Raw genomic sequence first — 14,392 nt, forward strand, 5'->3', positions numbered from 1 at the left:
GCATGCTATTGAGAGATTGCTAACTTTAAAACTGGGCCAGGGAAAATAAAAAATATTGGCATTTGTCATACTCCTCTTCAAAATAGAAGAAATACCATGAATTTGAAACTCCTCTTGAGCACCAGTCCTATATTGCTAAGATTAAATCCTGCTGGCCACCTTTATATTTCAAATACATTGAAAGAATAAAAGGGATTCTTAAGAAGAATAAGGACTAAGAGTATAAAATGTATACTTCTTTATTTATATAAATAAGGCTTTCATATAATTATATTTAAAAGAAATCTGTATTTTTACATTCACCACCAGTGAGTTTCTGACAGGAAAGGCTGTGCATAATGATACACAGCAAGGATCCCACTCCAGGACAACAGGAGCTCAGGAAAGCACCATTAATTTGAGAAGTAGGCAGGCTCTGACACTCCTGTTGCACTGCTAGCAATGGGAAGTCTTAAACTAGTTCCTCCACCAAGTCTTCTTCAAATTCCCCCTGTTCATCAGCAGTGTCATCTTGGCACTGCTGGTACTCGAACACCAGGTCATTGATATTGCTCTCAGCTTCAGTGAACTCCATCTCATCTATGCCCTCACCTATGTACCAGTGCAAGAATGCATTGCACTGGAACATGCCACTGAACTGCTCTGAGATGCACTTGAAGGGATCCTAGATGGCTATGTTTTTGCCGATGAAGGTGGCCGACATCGTGAGTCCATGTGGGGGTGGGGTGGGGGGGAAGGGAAGGGGGGATGTCACACACAGCCGTCTTCACATTGTTGGGGATCCAGTCTCCAACGTAGCTGCTGTTCTTGTTCTGCACGTTGAGCATCTGTTCATCCACCTCTTCATGGACATTTCAGCCTCGGAAGATGGCAGCCGCTGTCAGGTAGCAGCCATGGCGGAGATCACAGGTGACCATCAAGTTCTTAGGGTCAAATATCTGCTGGGTGAAGCTCGCGTACCGAGAGAGCATGGTACTGCTGGCTGGCACGGCTGGCCAGGGGCACAAAGCCAGGCATGAAGAAGTGCAGGCGGGAAAGAGCACCATATTCAAGGCCAGCTTGTGCAGGTCTGCATTCAGCTGGCCAGGGTAGCACAGGCAGATGGTAACCCCGCTGTTGGTGCCTGACACCAGGTGGTTCAGGTCGCCATAGTTGGGCGTGGGCAGCTTCAAGTTACAGAAGCAGATGTTGTACAGGGCCTTGTTGTCGATGCAGAAAGTTTTATCTGCATTTTCCACCAGCTGGTGGACAGAGAAGATCGCGTTGTAGGGTTCCAGCACTGTGTTTGACACCTTCGGGGAGGGCATGACACTGAAGGTGTTCATGGTGTGGGTTGGGTACCCCTCTTGAATATTGTTGAGAATCAGGGTGCCCATGCTTGACCCGGTGCCACCTCCCAAAGAGTGGGCCAGCTAGAAACCCTGTAGACAGTCACACCTTTCTGACTTCCGCCTCACCACATCCAGTACCGGCTCCACCAGCTCAGCTTCCTCTGTGTAGTAGCCCTTGGTCCAGTTATTGGTTGCCCCGCTCTGGCCTATCAGACACAAGCCATGATGGGACACACACTCCAAGAATATTTACTGTGCCATTTGCATTTTGAAGACAACAGGACTCTTCTGAGCCAACCTTTGCTTTTAATTTAGATAACTTTGGTGAAATAAAGGAAATGTTTTCATTGTATCTGGGACCCTACAAATCACCCAGGTTCTAAAGAAATAAAGACAATGTGGAGGAAGATACATTTTAACCCAAATCAACTACTTGTAGAAATGAAGAACAGAGCCTGCCTCAATACTGGAAATGTAATTAGTTTCACAGGAGGGACAGGAGCACATTGTGATCATAGGAAAGCTAAGCTGCAAGCACTTGTCTGCACCTTGCTCACACATAGCTATGCTTTGATTTCTGGTGTCCTGAAGTAGTTCTCTGTTATTGCCGGGCCTTTGAAATGACCAGCAGTGCTGAAACCTTGTTGGAGGCTTTCCCTGATTGCTGATCTTTCCATTCAGAGGCTTCTTTGTCATGGAGGGCTTGCAGAGTTGCACTGATCTGAGCTGTCTGAGTGGCCAGGGGCATGACTCCAGTGGACTGGAATAGGTGGGTTAGGTGAGGACAATATCTAGGTGTATAAAGGCTCAGCCCAGCACTGGAGTGCCTGGATGTTAGGACCCATAGACCATGATGACATACCAAATATGAAGTTGTCTGGCCTGAAGCTCTGGCCAAATGGTCCTGATCTCACTGAGTCTAAGGTTCCAGGCTCTAGGTCCACCATGATGGCCCGAGGAACATATTTTTTGCCTGTGGAGACAAGAGTTGACGTAGGCCTATAATTGACAAGAAACTTAGGGGCAGAGCTTATGATTCTGAGTGACTCTCAGCATTCATTACAGAAATTACAGCATTTGAGACATGGAAACAGAAAAGATTGGTTCAGCCATTGAGGGATTTTTTGAAGAGGAGATTAGCAGTGGTTCTCTCACTTCAGCCCTCCCTTCTTTTCAGGCCTCCTGGTCACTTCTGCCTTTTGCACACCATCCCATCCCTGCCAATCCTCCAGGGCTAGTCAGTCTTTACTGATGCAGTCAATATAAGCTAGCTTATGTGGATTCAGAACAGACAGAAGAAAGTAGAAATGCATTTGGAAGGTGGATGGAAAATGCCTCTCAAATGTGACTACCCTTTTTGCCCCTTGGCCAATGAGACAGTCATGAGACAATCAAATTGCTTCAGCTTTCTTGTCATCAAGAGGTGATTCAAACTTATCCATTCTCTTTCTTGACACTGTCTCTCAAATTACAGAGGAACAATATGGTAATCTTGCTTCACAAAAAAAAAAATGGAAAAGACAACATTGAAGGAAAAGCTCATTGCTTCATGATGAGTGTTGGGCTGTTAAGAGCCAGTTGTCATTGTTGGAGTTTTTTAAAGTTACTCACCCATAAATCCTTACAGGTGTCTTCCTTGCCAAGGTAATTCAAGTCATTGATTGATATTAGCCTTTAAAACTTCCATGGAGATGTTGAATATTTTTGTGATTACCATCTTGTGAGATGAAATCCATTTCTGACTTAGTAAGGAATGGACTTGAGAATTCTGATAATTCTCTTAGAACTTCAATTCTGAAGGAAGCTAAATAAATCTTGATAGGATAAGAACAAATATATGTGAACTAATCCTTCCTCTTCATCCCTTTTCCTTCCCTAGTACTGTTAATTGGGCCACTGGCTCCTCTTCTCCAGTTCCAAATGCCTCAGGCCTTAACCCATTCCTTCTCCACCTCCTCACATTTTTCTCGTCTCCATTCCTGCCAGTTTTCATCTTCAGGTTCACCTTTAATTCACCTGCTATTGTCTCTGCACATTCCAACACTGTAGATTCCACCAAATGTGGCTTGTCAAGGGAAATAATTATACACTATTTTCTTCTCATATACTTGTACTGTACTCTATAGTAAATCCACTGGCTACATAGCATGTACCTGTTATTAAGTATGATGTCATGTAGAGACACTTGAATGTGTGTGGCAGATTATTTGTAGGTTCTATACAAATACTATTTTATATAAAGAACTTGAGTGTGTGAAGATGTTGTTATTGGTGGGGGTCCTCGAGCCCATTCCATGAGGATACTGAGGGGTGATTGAATTTTAACTAATGGTGCTGTTTTCATACTTCTTTAAATGAAGTTATGAACTTATTAAAAGACTATTTTTTCAGCCCTTTGTTTACGGATCAAATCTATAATCCTAGCTAATCAGGAGGCTGAGATCTGAGGATCATGGTTCAGTGTTGTCTCAGAAGGGAAGGAATGTACTTGGAACTCTTATTTCCAATTAACCACACACACGCACACACACACACACACACACACACACACACACACACACACACACACACACACCACAACACAACACAAAGCTAGAAGAGAAGCTCTATCAATTGAGCCACTAGTAGACTTCCATGTGAACAGTGACCTGATTGAGCCTCACAGGTGTCTGCTGGACCAGACATCCATTAAAATGGCTAAAGGATGCAGATATCTCATACAAGCTGTGTGACATCTCTGATTGGGTCTGGGATGGATATGGCCACAGACTTTCCTATGACCTTGAGAGTCATATAGCTCTCTCCTAAAGACAATTAAACCCTGTACAAAGCAACCCAGTAAGTACCTTCCCTTAGGACCCCTCCTGTCTAGCAAGACATTTGATATTCTCTTCTTCAATAAATCATTGCTATTTTATTCTTCCCTCTGCATCCATGAACTCATTCTTTGAGATCATAGAGACAAAATATGTGATTCAGTTATTAGGTTTTCAGTATCAACATGATGGCCTGCTTTAAAACAGAACTTTTTTTTTTAATTAATTGTATTTTATTTTATTTGAGAACATACTGTACAGAGGGGCTACAATTACATGGGCAGGATAATGCATATATTTCTTACCAAGCATTGCAGCCTCCTCCTTTGTTTACCCTTCACTTCCCTTCCCCGCCTCCCCCCTCCCCCCGCCCAATTTTACCCCCCTCCTCCCACCCAATTATAACCCCCTCCCCCCCCACACCGACATTGTAAAGCTGGTTTTGACATGACATTTTGTGCTTCTCATTGTTGCAAGAGGTCCACCTAAATCCTTAAACGACTTGTTTGTCCCCATCTCCTCCACATGTTATACTGACATCAAATATAGTGAAAGCGGGGGTTACACTGTGGGGGAGGGACATACAAAGCAACAAAGAAATAATCCTATAAATGCTTTAGAAACACATGCATGAAAGAAACGAAAACATTAAAATACATATTTAAGGGTTCATTTTCCTAACATCACATTATCTGACCTTTTCCGCTTGACTCATACCTATACTAGATATTGCAAATAAGGGAAACCATGGGACCTATGCTTCTTTGGGCCTGGCTTACTTCACTTAATATAATTTTTTCCAAACCTTTCCATTTCCTAACAAATGGGGAAATGTCATTCTTTCTGATGGAGGCATAGAATTCCATTCTGTATATATACCACATTTTCTTGATCCATTCATCTACTGAGGGGCATCTGGGTTGGTTCCATGTCTTAGCTATGGTAAATAATGCTGCAATAAACATAGTTGTGCTGGTAGCTTTAGTGTGGTCTTGTTTGTAAACATTTGGGTAAATGCCCAAAAGTGGGATTGCTGGATCATAGGGGAGATCTATGTGAAGTCTTTTGAGGAACCTCCATCCTGCTTTCCAAAGTGGTTGAACAAGTTTACATTCCCACCAACAATGAAGTAAGGTTCCTTTGTGTCCACATCCCCTCCAGCATCTGTTGTTGTTAGAGTTCTTGATTTTTGCTGTTCTAACTGGAGTGAGGTGATATCTCAATGTTGTTTGGATTTGCATTTCTTTTATGGCTAGGGATGTTGAACATTTCTTCATGTGTCTATTAGCCATCCTTCTTTCTTCTTCAGAGAATCTTCTCTTTAAGTCTTTCGCCCACTTATTTATTGGGCAGTTGTTTCTTTGAGGATTTGTTGTTGGGTGGTTTAATTTTTTGAGTTCCAAGTATATTTTAGATATGAGACCCTTGTCCGTTGTATGGCTAGTAAAGATCTTCTCCCAATCCGTGGGCTTTCTATTGATCTTGCCAGCTATGTCATTTGCCCTGCAGAAGCTCTGCAATCTTATGCAATGCCATTTGTCCAACCTTTCTTTGATTTGTTGTGCTTCCGGGTCTCTATTCAGAAAATTTCGACCTGAGCCAAGGAGACGTAGGGTTTCTCCTATTCCATCCTGTAATGTTTTCAGAGTGTCTGCTTTGAGTTCAAGGTCTTTGATCCGTTTGGAGTTGATTCTGGTGCAGGGTGATATATAAGGATCTAGCTTTAGTTTTCTACATGTAGTTAACCAATTTTGCCAGCACCATTTACTGAAGAGGCTGTCTTTCTTCCATTCTATTGTTTTAGCTTCCTTATCGAAGATTAGATGGCTATAGGTCTGTAGGTTCATTTCTGGGTTTTCAATTCTATTCCATTGGTCCTGAGGTCTGTTCTTATGCCAATACCAAGCTGTTTTGATTACTATGGCTTTATAGTAGAGTTTGAAATTTGGTATTGATATTCCTCCAGCAGTGTTCTTTCCATTGAGGAGCGTTTTTGCTATTCGGGGTCTTTTATTGTTCCATATGAATTTTTGGATTGCCTCCTCTATTTCCTTAAAGAATGAGGGTGGAATTTTGATAGGTATCGCGTTGAATTTGTAGATAGCCTTGGGAAGTATTGCCATTTTCACGATGTTGATCTTGCCATTCCAGGAGCATGGGAGGTTTTGCCATTTTTAAAGTTCTGTGTTGATTTCCTTTTTCAAGATTTTAAAGTTTTCATCATAGAGGTCCTTCACTTCTTTGGTTAAGTTAATTCCTAGGTATTTTATTTTTTGTGGGGCTATTACAAATGGAGTTGCTTTCCTAATTTCAGCCACACTTTTCTCATTGTTGGCATATAGAAAAGCCATTGATTTTGGGGTGTTATATTTTATAACCTGCTACTTTGCCAAAGTTTTGAATCAGCTTGAGTAATTTGGGAGTGGAGTCTATGGGATTCTTTAAATACAAGATCATGTCATCTGCAAAGAGGGAGAGTTTTATTTCTTCTTTCCCTATTTGGATCCCCTTTATGTCTGCATCTTGTCTTATTGCTGTAGCTAGGCATTCTAATACTAGATTGAAGAGAAGTGGAGAGAGTGGCATCCTTGTCTTGTTCCTGAGTTAAGAGGAAATGGCTTTAGTTTTTCACCATTGAGTATAATGCTGGCTGTAGGTTTGTCATATACAGCCTTTATTGTATTGAAGAATGTTCCATGGATTCCTAATTTTTCCAGAACCTTCATCATAAAGGGGTGTTGGATCTTGTCAAATGCTTTTTCTGCATCTATTGAGATAACCATGTGGTTCTTATACTTGCTCCTATTGATGTGATGAATAATATTAATTGATTTGCGTATATTGAACCAGCTTTGCATCCCTGAAATGAATCCTGTTTGATCATGGTGTATGATTTTTTGGATGAATTGTTGAAGTCGATTGTCCAAAATTTTGTTGAGAAGTTTTGCATCAATGTTCATCAAAGAAATGGTTCTATAGTTCTCTTTCTTTGATGAGTCCCTGCCTGGTTTTGGGATGAGGGTTATGATGGCTTCATAGAATGTGTTCGGTAGTGAGCTTTCTCTTTCAATTTCATTGAAGAGTTGGAGGAGTATTGGTGTGAGCTCTGCTTTGAAGGCCTTGTAAAATTCCGCTGTAAAACCATCTGGTCCTGGACTTTTCTTAGCTGGGAGGTCTCTTATTGCTGTTTCTATTTCAATGCTTGATATGGGCCTGTTAAGCTGGTTTAACTCATCTTGGTTTAGTTTTGGCATGTCAATATTTGCTAGGAAAAGGTCCATTTCTGTCAAGTTCTCAAACTTATTAGCATAAAGTTTTGAGAAGTATTCCCTTATAATGTTCTGAATCTTGGTTGTTTCCGTGGTGATGTTTCCATTCTCATCTCTGAGTTTATTAATTTGGGTGTGTTCTCTCCTTTTTCTGATAAGGTTTGCTAAGGGTCTGTCAATTTTGTTAAGTTTTTCGAAGAACCAACTCTTTGTTTTGTTGATTCTTTCTATAGTTTTTGTAGATTCTAATTCATTTAATTCTGATTTAATTTTGATTATTTCTTTCCGTCTACTGGATTGGGGTTTATCTTGCTGCTCTTTTTCAAGGAGGTTTAGATGTGTCATTAAATTGCTAGTTTCCGATCTCTCCAATTTGTTGATGTAGGAGCTCAGAGCTATAAACTTGCCTCTGAGTACTGCCTTTGCTGTGTCCCAGAGGAGCTGGTAATTTGTGTGTTCATTTTTGTTGAATAGCATGAACATTTGAATTTCCTTTCTAATCTCTTCCATGACCCACACATGATTCAGCAGTGTGTTGTTCAGCCTGCATGTGATACCGGACTTTCTTTGGTGGCTTTTGGTGTTGAGTTCTAATTTTATTCCCTTGTGGTCAGAGAGAATGCAAGGTATAATTTCAATGTTTCTGAATTTAGACAAGTTTGCTTTGTGGCCTAAAATGTGATCTATTTTAGAAAACGTTCCATGTGCTGCTGAGAAGGACGTGTATTCTGATGCTGCTGGGTGAAATGTTCGGTAAATGTCTGTTAAGTCTAGTTGATCTATGCAGCTATTTAGATCTGCGGTTTCTCTGTTGAGTTTTTGCCGAGTTGATCTATCTAGTGTGGAGAGTGGTGTGTTAAAATCCCCAACAATTAATGTCTTTGGATCTATATGGGATTTGAGGGAAAGTAGTGTTTCTTGGATAAATTTGGGTGCTCCATTGTTTGGCGAATAGATATTTAGAACTGTAATATCCTCCTGAAGGAGAGATCCTTTAATTAGTATGTAGCGACCTTCTTTATCTCTTCTCACGAATTTTAATTTGAAGTCTATTTTATCTGATATTAGGATTGCAACTCCCGCCTGTTTATGAGGGCTGTCTGCTTGGTAGATTTTGTTCCAGCCTTTAACCTTGAAAATATGTTTGTTTTTATGGGCAAGATGTGACTCCTGCAGGCAGCAGATAGAAGGGTCTTGTTTTTTAATCCAATTAGACAGACTATGTCGCTTAATTGGAGAGTTCAGTCCGTTAACGTTAAGAGATAGGACTGAGAGGTATTTGGGAGTTACTGCCATGTTATCCACCTTCTTGGGGGCTGTGAAAGCTGGGTTCTTCCTAAGGTTCTTGGATTCTCAGTTTAGGTGCAGTTTTTTGGCCTTTGTTGCGTTCTTGTTGGTTTTCTATGTGTAGGACATCTTTAAAAATCTTTTGTAGGGCTGGTTTGGTGGAGATGTATTGTTTCAATTTTTCTTTGCTATGGAAGGTTTTTATTTGGCCTTCAGTTATGAAGGAGAGTTTAGCTGGGTACAGTATTCTTGGTTGATAGTTTTTTGTTTTTAGGGCATGGCATATGTCATTCCAGGCTCTTCTTGCTTTGATTGTCTCTGCTGAGAAATCTGAGGTTATTCTAATTGGTTTCCCTTTATAGGTGATTAACCTTTTCTCCTTGACAGCTTTAAGGATCTTTTCCTTGGTCTGGGTTGATCCTGTTTGGATGATAATGTGACGGTGGGATGTCCTATTCTGGTCTGGTCTATTTGGGGTTCTAAAAGCTTCTTGTATCTGAATAGGCCTATCTTTCTGTATGTTTGGGAAGTTCTCTGCTAGGATCCTGTTAAACAAATTTCCTAGACCATTAACTTCTGTTTCTAGGTGCTCCTCTACACCCATTATCCTTAGATTGGGCCTTCTGATGGTGTCTTCCAGGTGTTGGATAGACCTATCATATTTCTTGGACTTGTCTTGGATGGTTGTATGTTCTTTCTCTATAATATCTAGGCTGTCTTCAATCCCTGAGATTCGATCTTCTGCATGGTCTAACCTGCTGTCCAGACTTTCTACTTTGTTTTTTATCTCTTTTCCTTCTAATTGGTCAGCTTTGATGGCTTCAAGTTCTTTGTTGAAGCTCTGTTTTAGGTCTTCTATGAATTTCTTTACTTCCTTAATTTGGTGTTCAGTGTTTGTTCTCAAATCACTTAGTTGATTGGTTATGGTTTCTTTGGACTCCCATTCCTTCTGTTGGGTTCCATTCAGCATTCCCTTTGTGGTCTCCCTGACTTCCTTCAGCTTTTTGTTAATGGATTCCATGAATGCCTTTAGTGATCTTTGTGTATTCTCTACCTGGTCTCTTAATTTGTGAATTACTCTTTGATTAGTTTCCTCCCTTCTGTGGGATTCCTGCAGTTCTCTTTGAGTGTTCTCTGCCTGCTCATGCCATTCCTCCCTTTCTCTTTGAGTATTCTCAAGTTGTTCACGCAAATCCTGTATCAGTTTTTGAGAAGCTTCCTCACGCTTATGATATTCCTGTATAAACTTCTGGGATGCCTCCTCTCTCTCCCTATCACGCTCATACAGAGTACTTTGTACATTGTCAAACTTCTCATTTATCATGTTTGCTATTAGTGTTTGTAGAGCTGTTTGGGAACTCTCCTCTGGATTATTCTTTATCTGTTCTAATCCCTGATTATCAAGGTTGGGAATTGAGATACCCGAATTTGCCATTTTTCTTGTGTTTTTCCGGCTTACTCGGCCCATTTGAGATGAAGATTGCACCACAGTTTTGTGCTAGAACACTATCTTAAGGCAACCATCAACCAAAGTTTGCATTTGTACCGTCAATAGTCTACAGATACAATCTAGTTCAACAGATACATCTATTTAACATCAAACAACTATATGTTAAAGGACTTGGAACCGCAGAAAAGAATTTGGAAAACCAGAAATTATTATGATTAGGGAGAGATGTGGGTAAATAATGGGAATAGATTGGTGTGGGGAGGCACAGGGAGAGTTAACTATGTCCTAATCACAGTGCAGGAAATGGGTTGGGTAGGATGCAAGTAGAGAGAGAGAGAAAAAGAAGAGACGGAAAGGGGAATAAAGAGAGACCAGAAAAAGAATAGAAACATAAAAATTAATGTTATTATAGAGGTTAAAAGACCGTCTATTTAGAGAGGAATGTGAATATGTTCAGAGAAGGGGAGGGACATAGAGGAGATGTGAAAATCTTTAAGGATGGGAAAGGGAGAAGAAAAGATCAGAAGTTCAGTAGAGCTAGATAAAAAAACAAAAAGATAATTAAGAAAGAAAGAAAAAGAGAAAGAAGACAAGAAAAGAAAGGAAAACACTCATTCACGTGTTCCTAAAATAAAAATTATAAGATGAGAAAAAAAAAGTTACTGGAAAACAATTATTTTTTCAGAAGAGGCAAAAATTAAAGATTAATAAAAGTTTTAGAAGGGAAAAAATTTACATATATATTTTTATATATACATATATATATATATATATATATATATATATATATATATATATATATATATATATATATATATGGTAAGAAAAAACAAAAAACAAGCAAAAAAAAAGAAAAGAAGAAGAAGAAAAAAAAAAGAAAAGAAAGAAAAAAAAAGTGTTTTGATTTTTTTTTTTGGGGGGGAGGAGTGGGAAGAATCCTGTATCTCCCTTTTGTCTGCAACCAGTCTCTTGTTGGAGTCTCTGGTCAGCTTGAGGTCCTGTGGCTTGATTGGTTTCTTAAGTCGGTTGGTTGGAAGAGGCAGAAAAATGCTCTGCTTTACCCAAGATTTTGAGATCCCCCTCCCAGGTTAGTTTTCTGGGAGGGTGGTCTGCTTTGAGAGTCACAAAAGAGGGGGATCTGGTGATGAGGCTAGGTTCTGGGTAGAGTTGAGGCCTTTCAACAAACAGTAGCTTTTTCCTGGGGCTATTTTGTGATAAAGCTCACAGCGCCCAGCCTGGAGCCATTCTCAGGGTTTCTGTTTTTCTATTGATTGTGGTGGCTGCTAGAGGGAGGGGCAGCCTCTGGCTCTGGTTACCCAGTGAGGCAAGGCACTCCGATGGCTGGCGCCTGAGCTGGGTGACTTTTCCCTGGATGGAGCTGAGTCTGGCCAGTCACTTCGCAGTTAAGTTCTTGTGACCTGCTAAATGACTCATTTTATTCCAAGGCCTGAGCTGGAGCTAGCAGCTCCTCCGAGCTTTGTCGGTATCCAAGATGGAGATCACCGGTGCTGGGGGGGGAGGGGTGGCCTTCCCTCCTCTGCTCCCTGAGGAGTGAGGACCTAGGGCTTGTACTCACGCCGAGTCTTGGATCCTGGGTCGTCTCTGGTCTGCAAACAGCAGGATGAAGATGTTCGCTCCTTGTCGGTTCTTGTTTGTGTTGAGTAGAATCCGCTCGTCCGCTGCGTCTGGCTCCTTCGTCCCCGACTCTCTGTGTCTCAGGTATGACTCCGCGGCGGTGGTCGCCGCCGCGACTCCGCCGCCGGAGCGGCAGCTGATGCGTTTCCTTGGCTTCCCCTCTCTTGTCTAACTCTCTGTCCTGTGATGGCACACTTGGTGTGATTCTCTGGCTTAGGACTGTTCACTGGAATTCTAAAACTACTTTCTATGCGAGAGCTTGTTCAGATTCCAGCTTCTCCTCCGCCATCTTCAAAACAGAACTTTTATCTGCTTCCTGGGCACCAAAGCTGGTGGATCCTGAATGCTTTTATCTTGAGCCCTTTTTGTGTTGCCACCAAACCTGTGCTAGAGTATCATCAGTGCCCAAGGGACACACCGGGAATGCGTTTGTTCCAATCACACTTGGTATACCTAGGTGTTGAGTCTGCAAACATGATGGGTACTCACAGATGTGTGACTTAGTGATGTCAGCCACTCAGCACAAGGTTTCCCTGGACCAGAGTCTCATCCCCATGCATTGGGTGGATGATAGGTGAAACCTTTGTTTCTCATACACAGATTATATCCTGGTTGTTCCTAGCAAATGAATTCCATAGACCCCAGGGGAAACAAGCTGAATCCTTCTTTTAGTCATTTCTTCCCTAACACTGACACATCTGCTCCTTGAAGACACCATGGCCACATACCTCTCAGTAGAGGCTTTCCAAGACCCTACTCCATCATGTCACCCACCCACTTCAGATCTTTTAGCAGCCACTTTCCTCTAATAAACACTTCCCTCACGTCCAGCCTCCCCTATGAAAGTCTTCACTGTTGGGTTTTTATCCTAATGTAGAGGTCACATGCTTAACTATCAAGGTCATGGTTATTTGATATCTTTGGGGTCTACACACAGGACTGCTCAGGGCAATATTGATCCAATGTCTATGGCTCTGTTCACAAGACTGCTCAGTGCCATGGTGATGGGATGTATAGTGTCTGCATATGGGACTTCTCAGTACTATAGTGAATGATGCAGAATATCCATAGAAGGGCACCATTTTCCCATTGAGATTTTCAGCTTTCATTACTTGTGTATAGCTGGTATTCCACACAGCACTCTAAAATCTATGGGAATTTAGGAGAGAGCCTCTTTATCATGAGTTAGCAGAGAATGGAATAAAATAGAATACTCAGCTGTAGTGGTGGTGGCTTTAGCTGGTATTTCTTGATACTCAGCAGACTAAGATCTGAGGATCTAAGTTCAAGGCCAGTCCAGGCAAGAAAATTCATTGAGATTCTTATCCCTAATTAACCACCAAAAATCCCAAAGTACAACTATGACTGAAGTGGTAGAGCACTAATCTTCAGCAAAAAAAAATCCAAATCAATGTTTATGCATTAATTTAAGCCTTAGGACCAACACACACACACACACACACACACACACACACACACACACACACACACACACACAAACACACACACACACAACCATTTGTCCAGCACTGGTGGCTCACACACCTGTAATCCTAGCTATTTAGGACGCTGAGATCTGAACTTCAGAGTTTCAATCCAGCCTAGGCAGAAAAGTTTGAGACTTATCTCCAATTAACCACCAGAAAACCAGAAGTGGTCCTGTGGCTCAAAGTGCAAAAGCACTAGCCTTGAGGGACAGTGTCTAGGTCCTGAGTTCAAGCCTTTCGACTGACAAGAAAAATAAAATGTAACACCTGGATCAGGTCCTTTGTCTCCTTTGTTTGAGGAAAGAGTCTACAGACAAAAAGGAAGAGGTAAGACAGCATAACTTTATTGAAGGAAAAGACCATCAGAACCCTTGCTAGACAGGAGAGGCCCATGGGAGGGAAGGCACTAGTTGGTGTGGGTTATGTAGGTATTAATGAGGTGTCTTTAGGAATGATCTATATGTCTCTCATGACCATTGGACAGTCTGCAGGTCATATCACTCCCCAGGCCTAGTCAGAAGCTCCACAAAGCCAACCCAAGATCTTTATGCATTCTTTAGTCCTTCTGAGTAAGTTATAATTTTGGTACCTACCTCTGGGGTATAGTCACCTCATCACAGTGTTCATTGTTCCAGGGGCGATGGGCCATGATATGATGTCAAGGAGCCTGCACACAGGACTGCTCAAGGCCAAAGTAAAAGAGAACTTCTGTGGGAGAGAGACTTTGCCTCCATTGCACAGACATGCTCTTTTTATGCTCTGATAACTCTGGGCGGTTTTTCCATGTTTTCTCATTTTTTTCTCCAATGCTTTAGATGGAAACCAGGACATCATGCATGTAAGGCAAGCACTTTCCCATTGCACTTATATTTCTTTCCTTGGATTTGTTTTTAAATGAGCAGTAGATTTCATCTTTGTGTATAGGAAAATAGTTATCAAATATCTCCATTTTAAAGGTTTCAGCTGATGAAGTAGCACAGTATTTTTTATAATCTAAAATAGAGATATTCTGCCTTGGATATGTCCAGAGGCCTCAGACATAAAAAGGCTTGGGATAACTGCTGTGCAATTGGAAAGGCCAGGCTGAAGCCTTTTCCTTTTGCCCCAGCTTGCTGTT

General features: G+C 41.4%; 1 pseudogene; it reads right to left on the minus strand.

Annotated features, from left to right (window-relative positions):
- Positions 1-451: 451 nt before the first annotated feature.
- Positions 452-13,924, minus strand: LOC138807726 (tubulin beta-2 chain-like; annotated as a pseudogene).
- Between the last annotated feature and the right edge of the window lie 468 nt (positions 13,925-14,392).

The sequence above is a fragment of the Dipodomys merriami genome, unplaced genomic scaffold, assembly GCF_024711535.1.
Source record: "Dipodomys merriami isolate MVZ:Mamm:240054 unplaced genomic scaffold, mDipMer1.0.p SCAF_43, whole genome shotgun sequence".
NCBI classification, from domain to species: Eukaryota; Metazoa; Chordata; class Mammalia; order Rodentia; family Heteromyidae; genus Dipodomys; species Dipodomys merriami.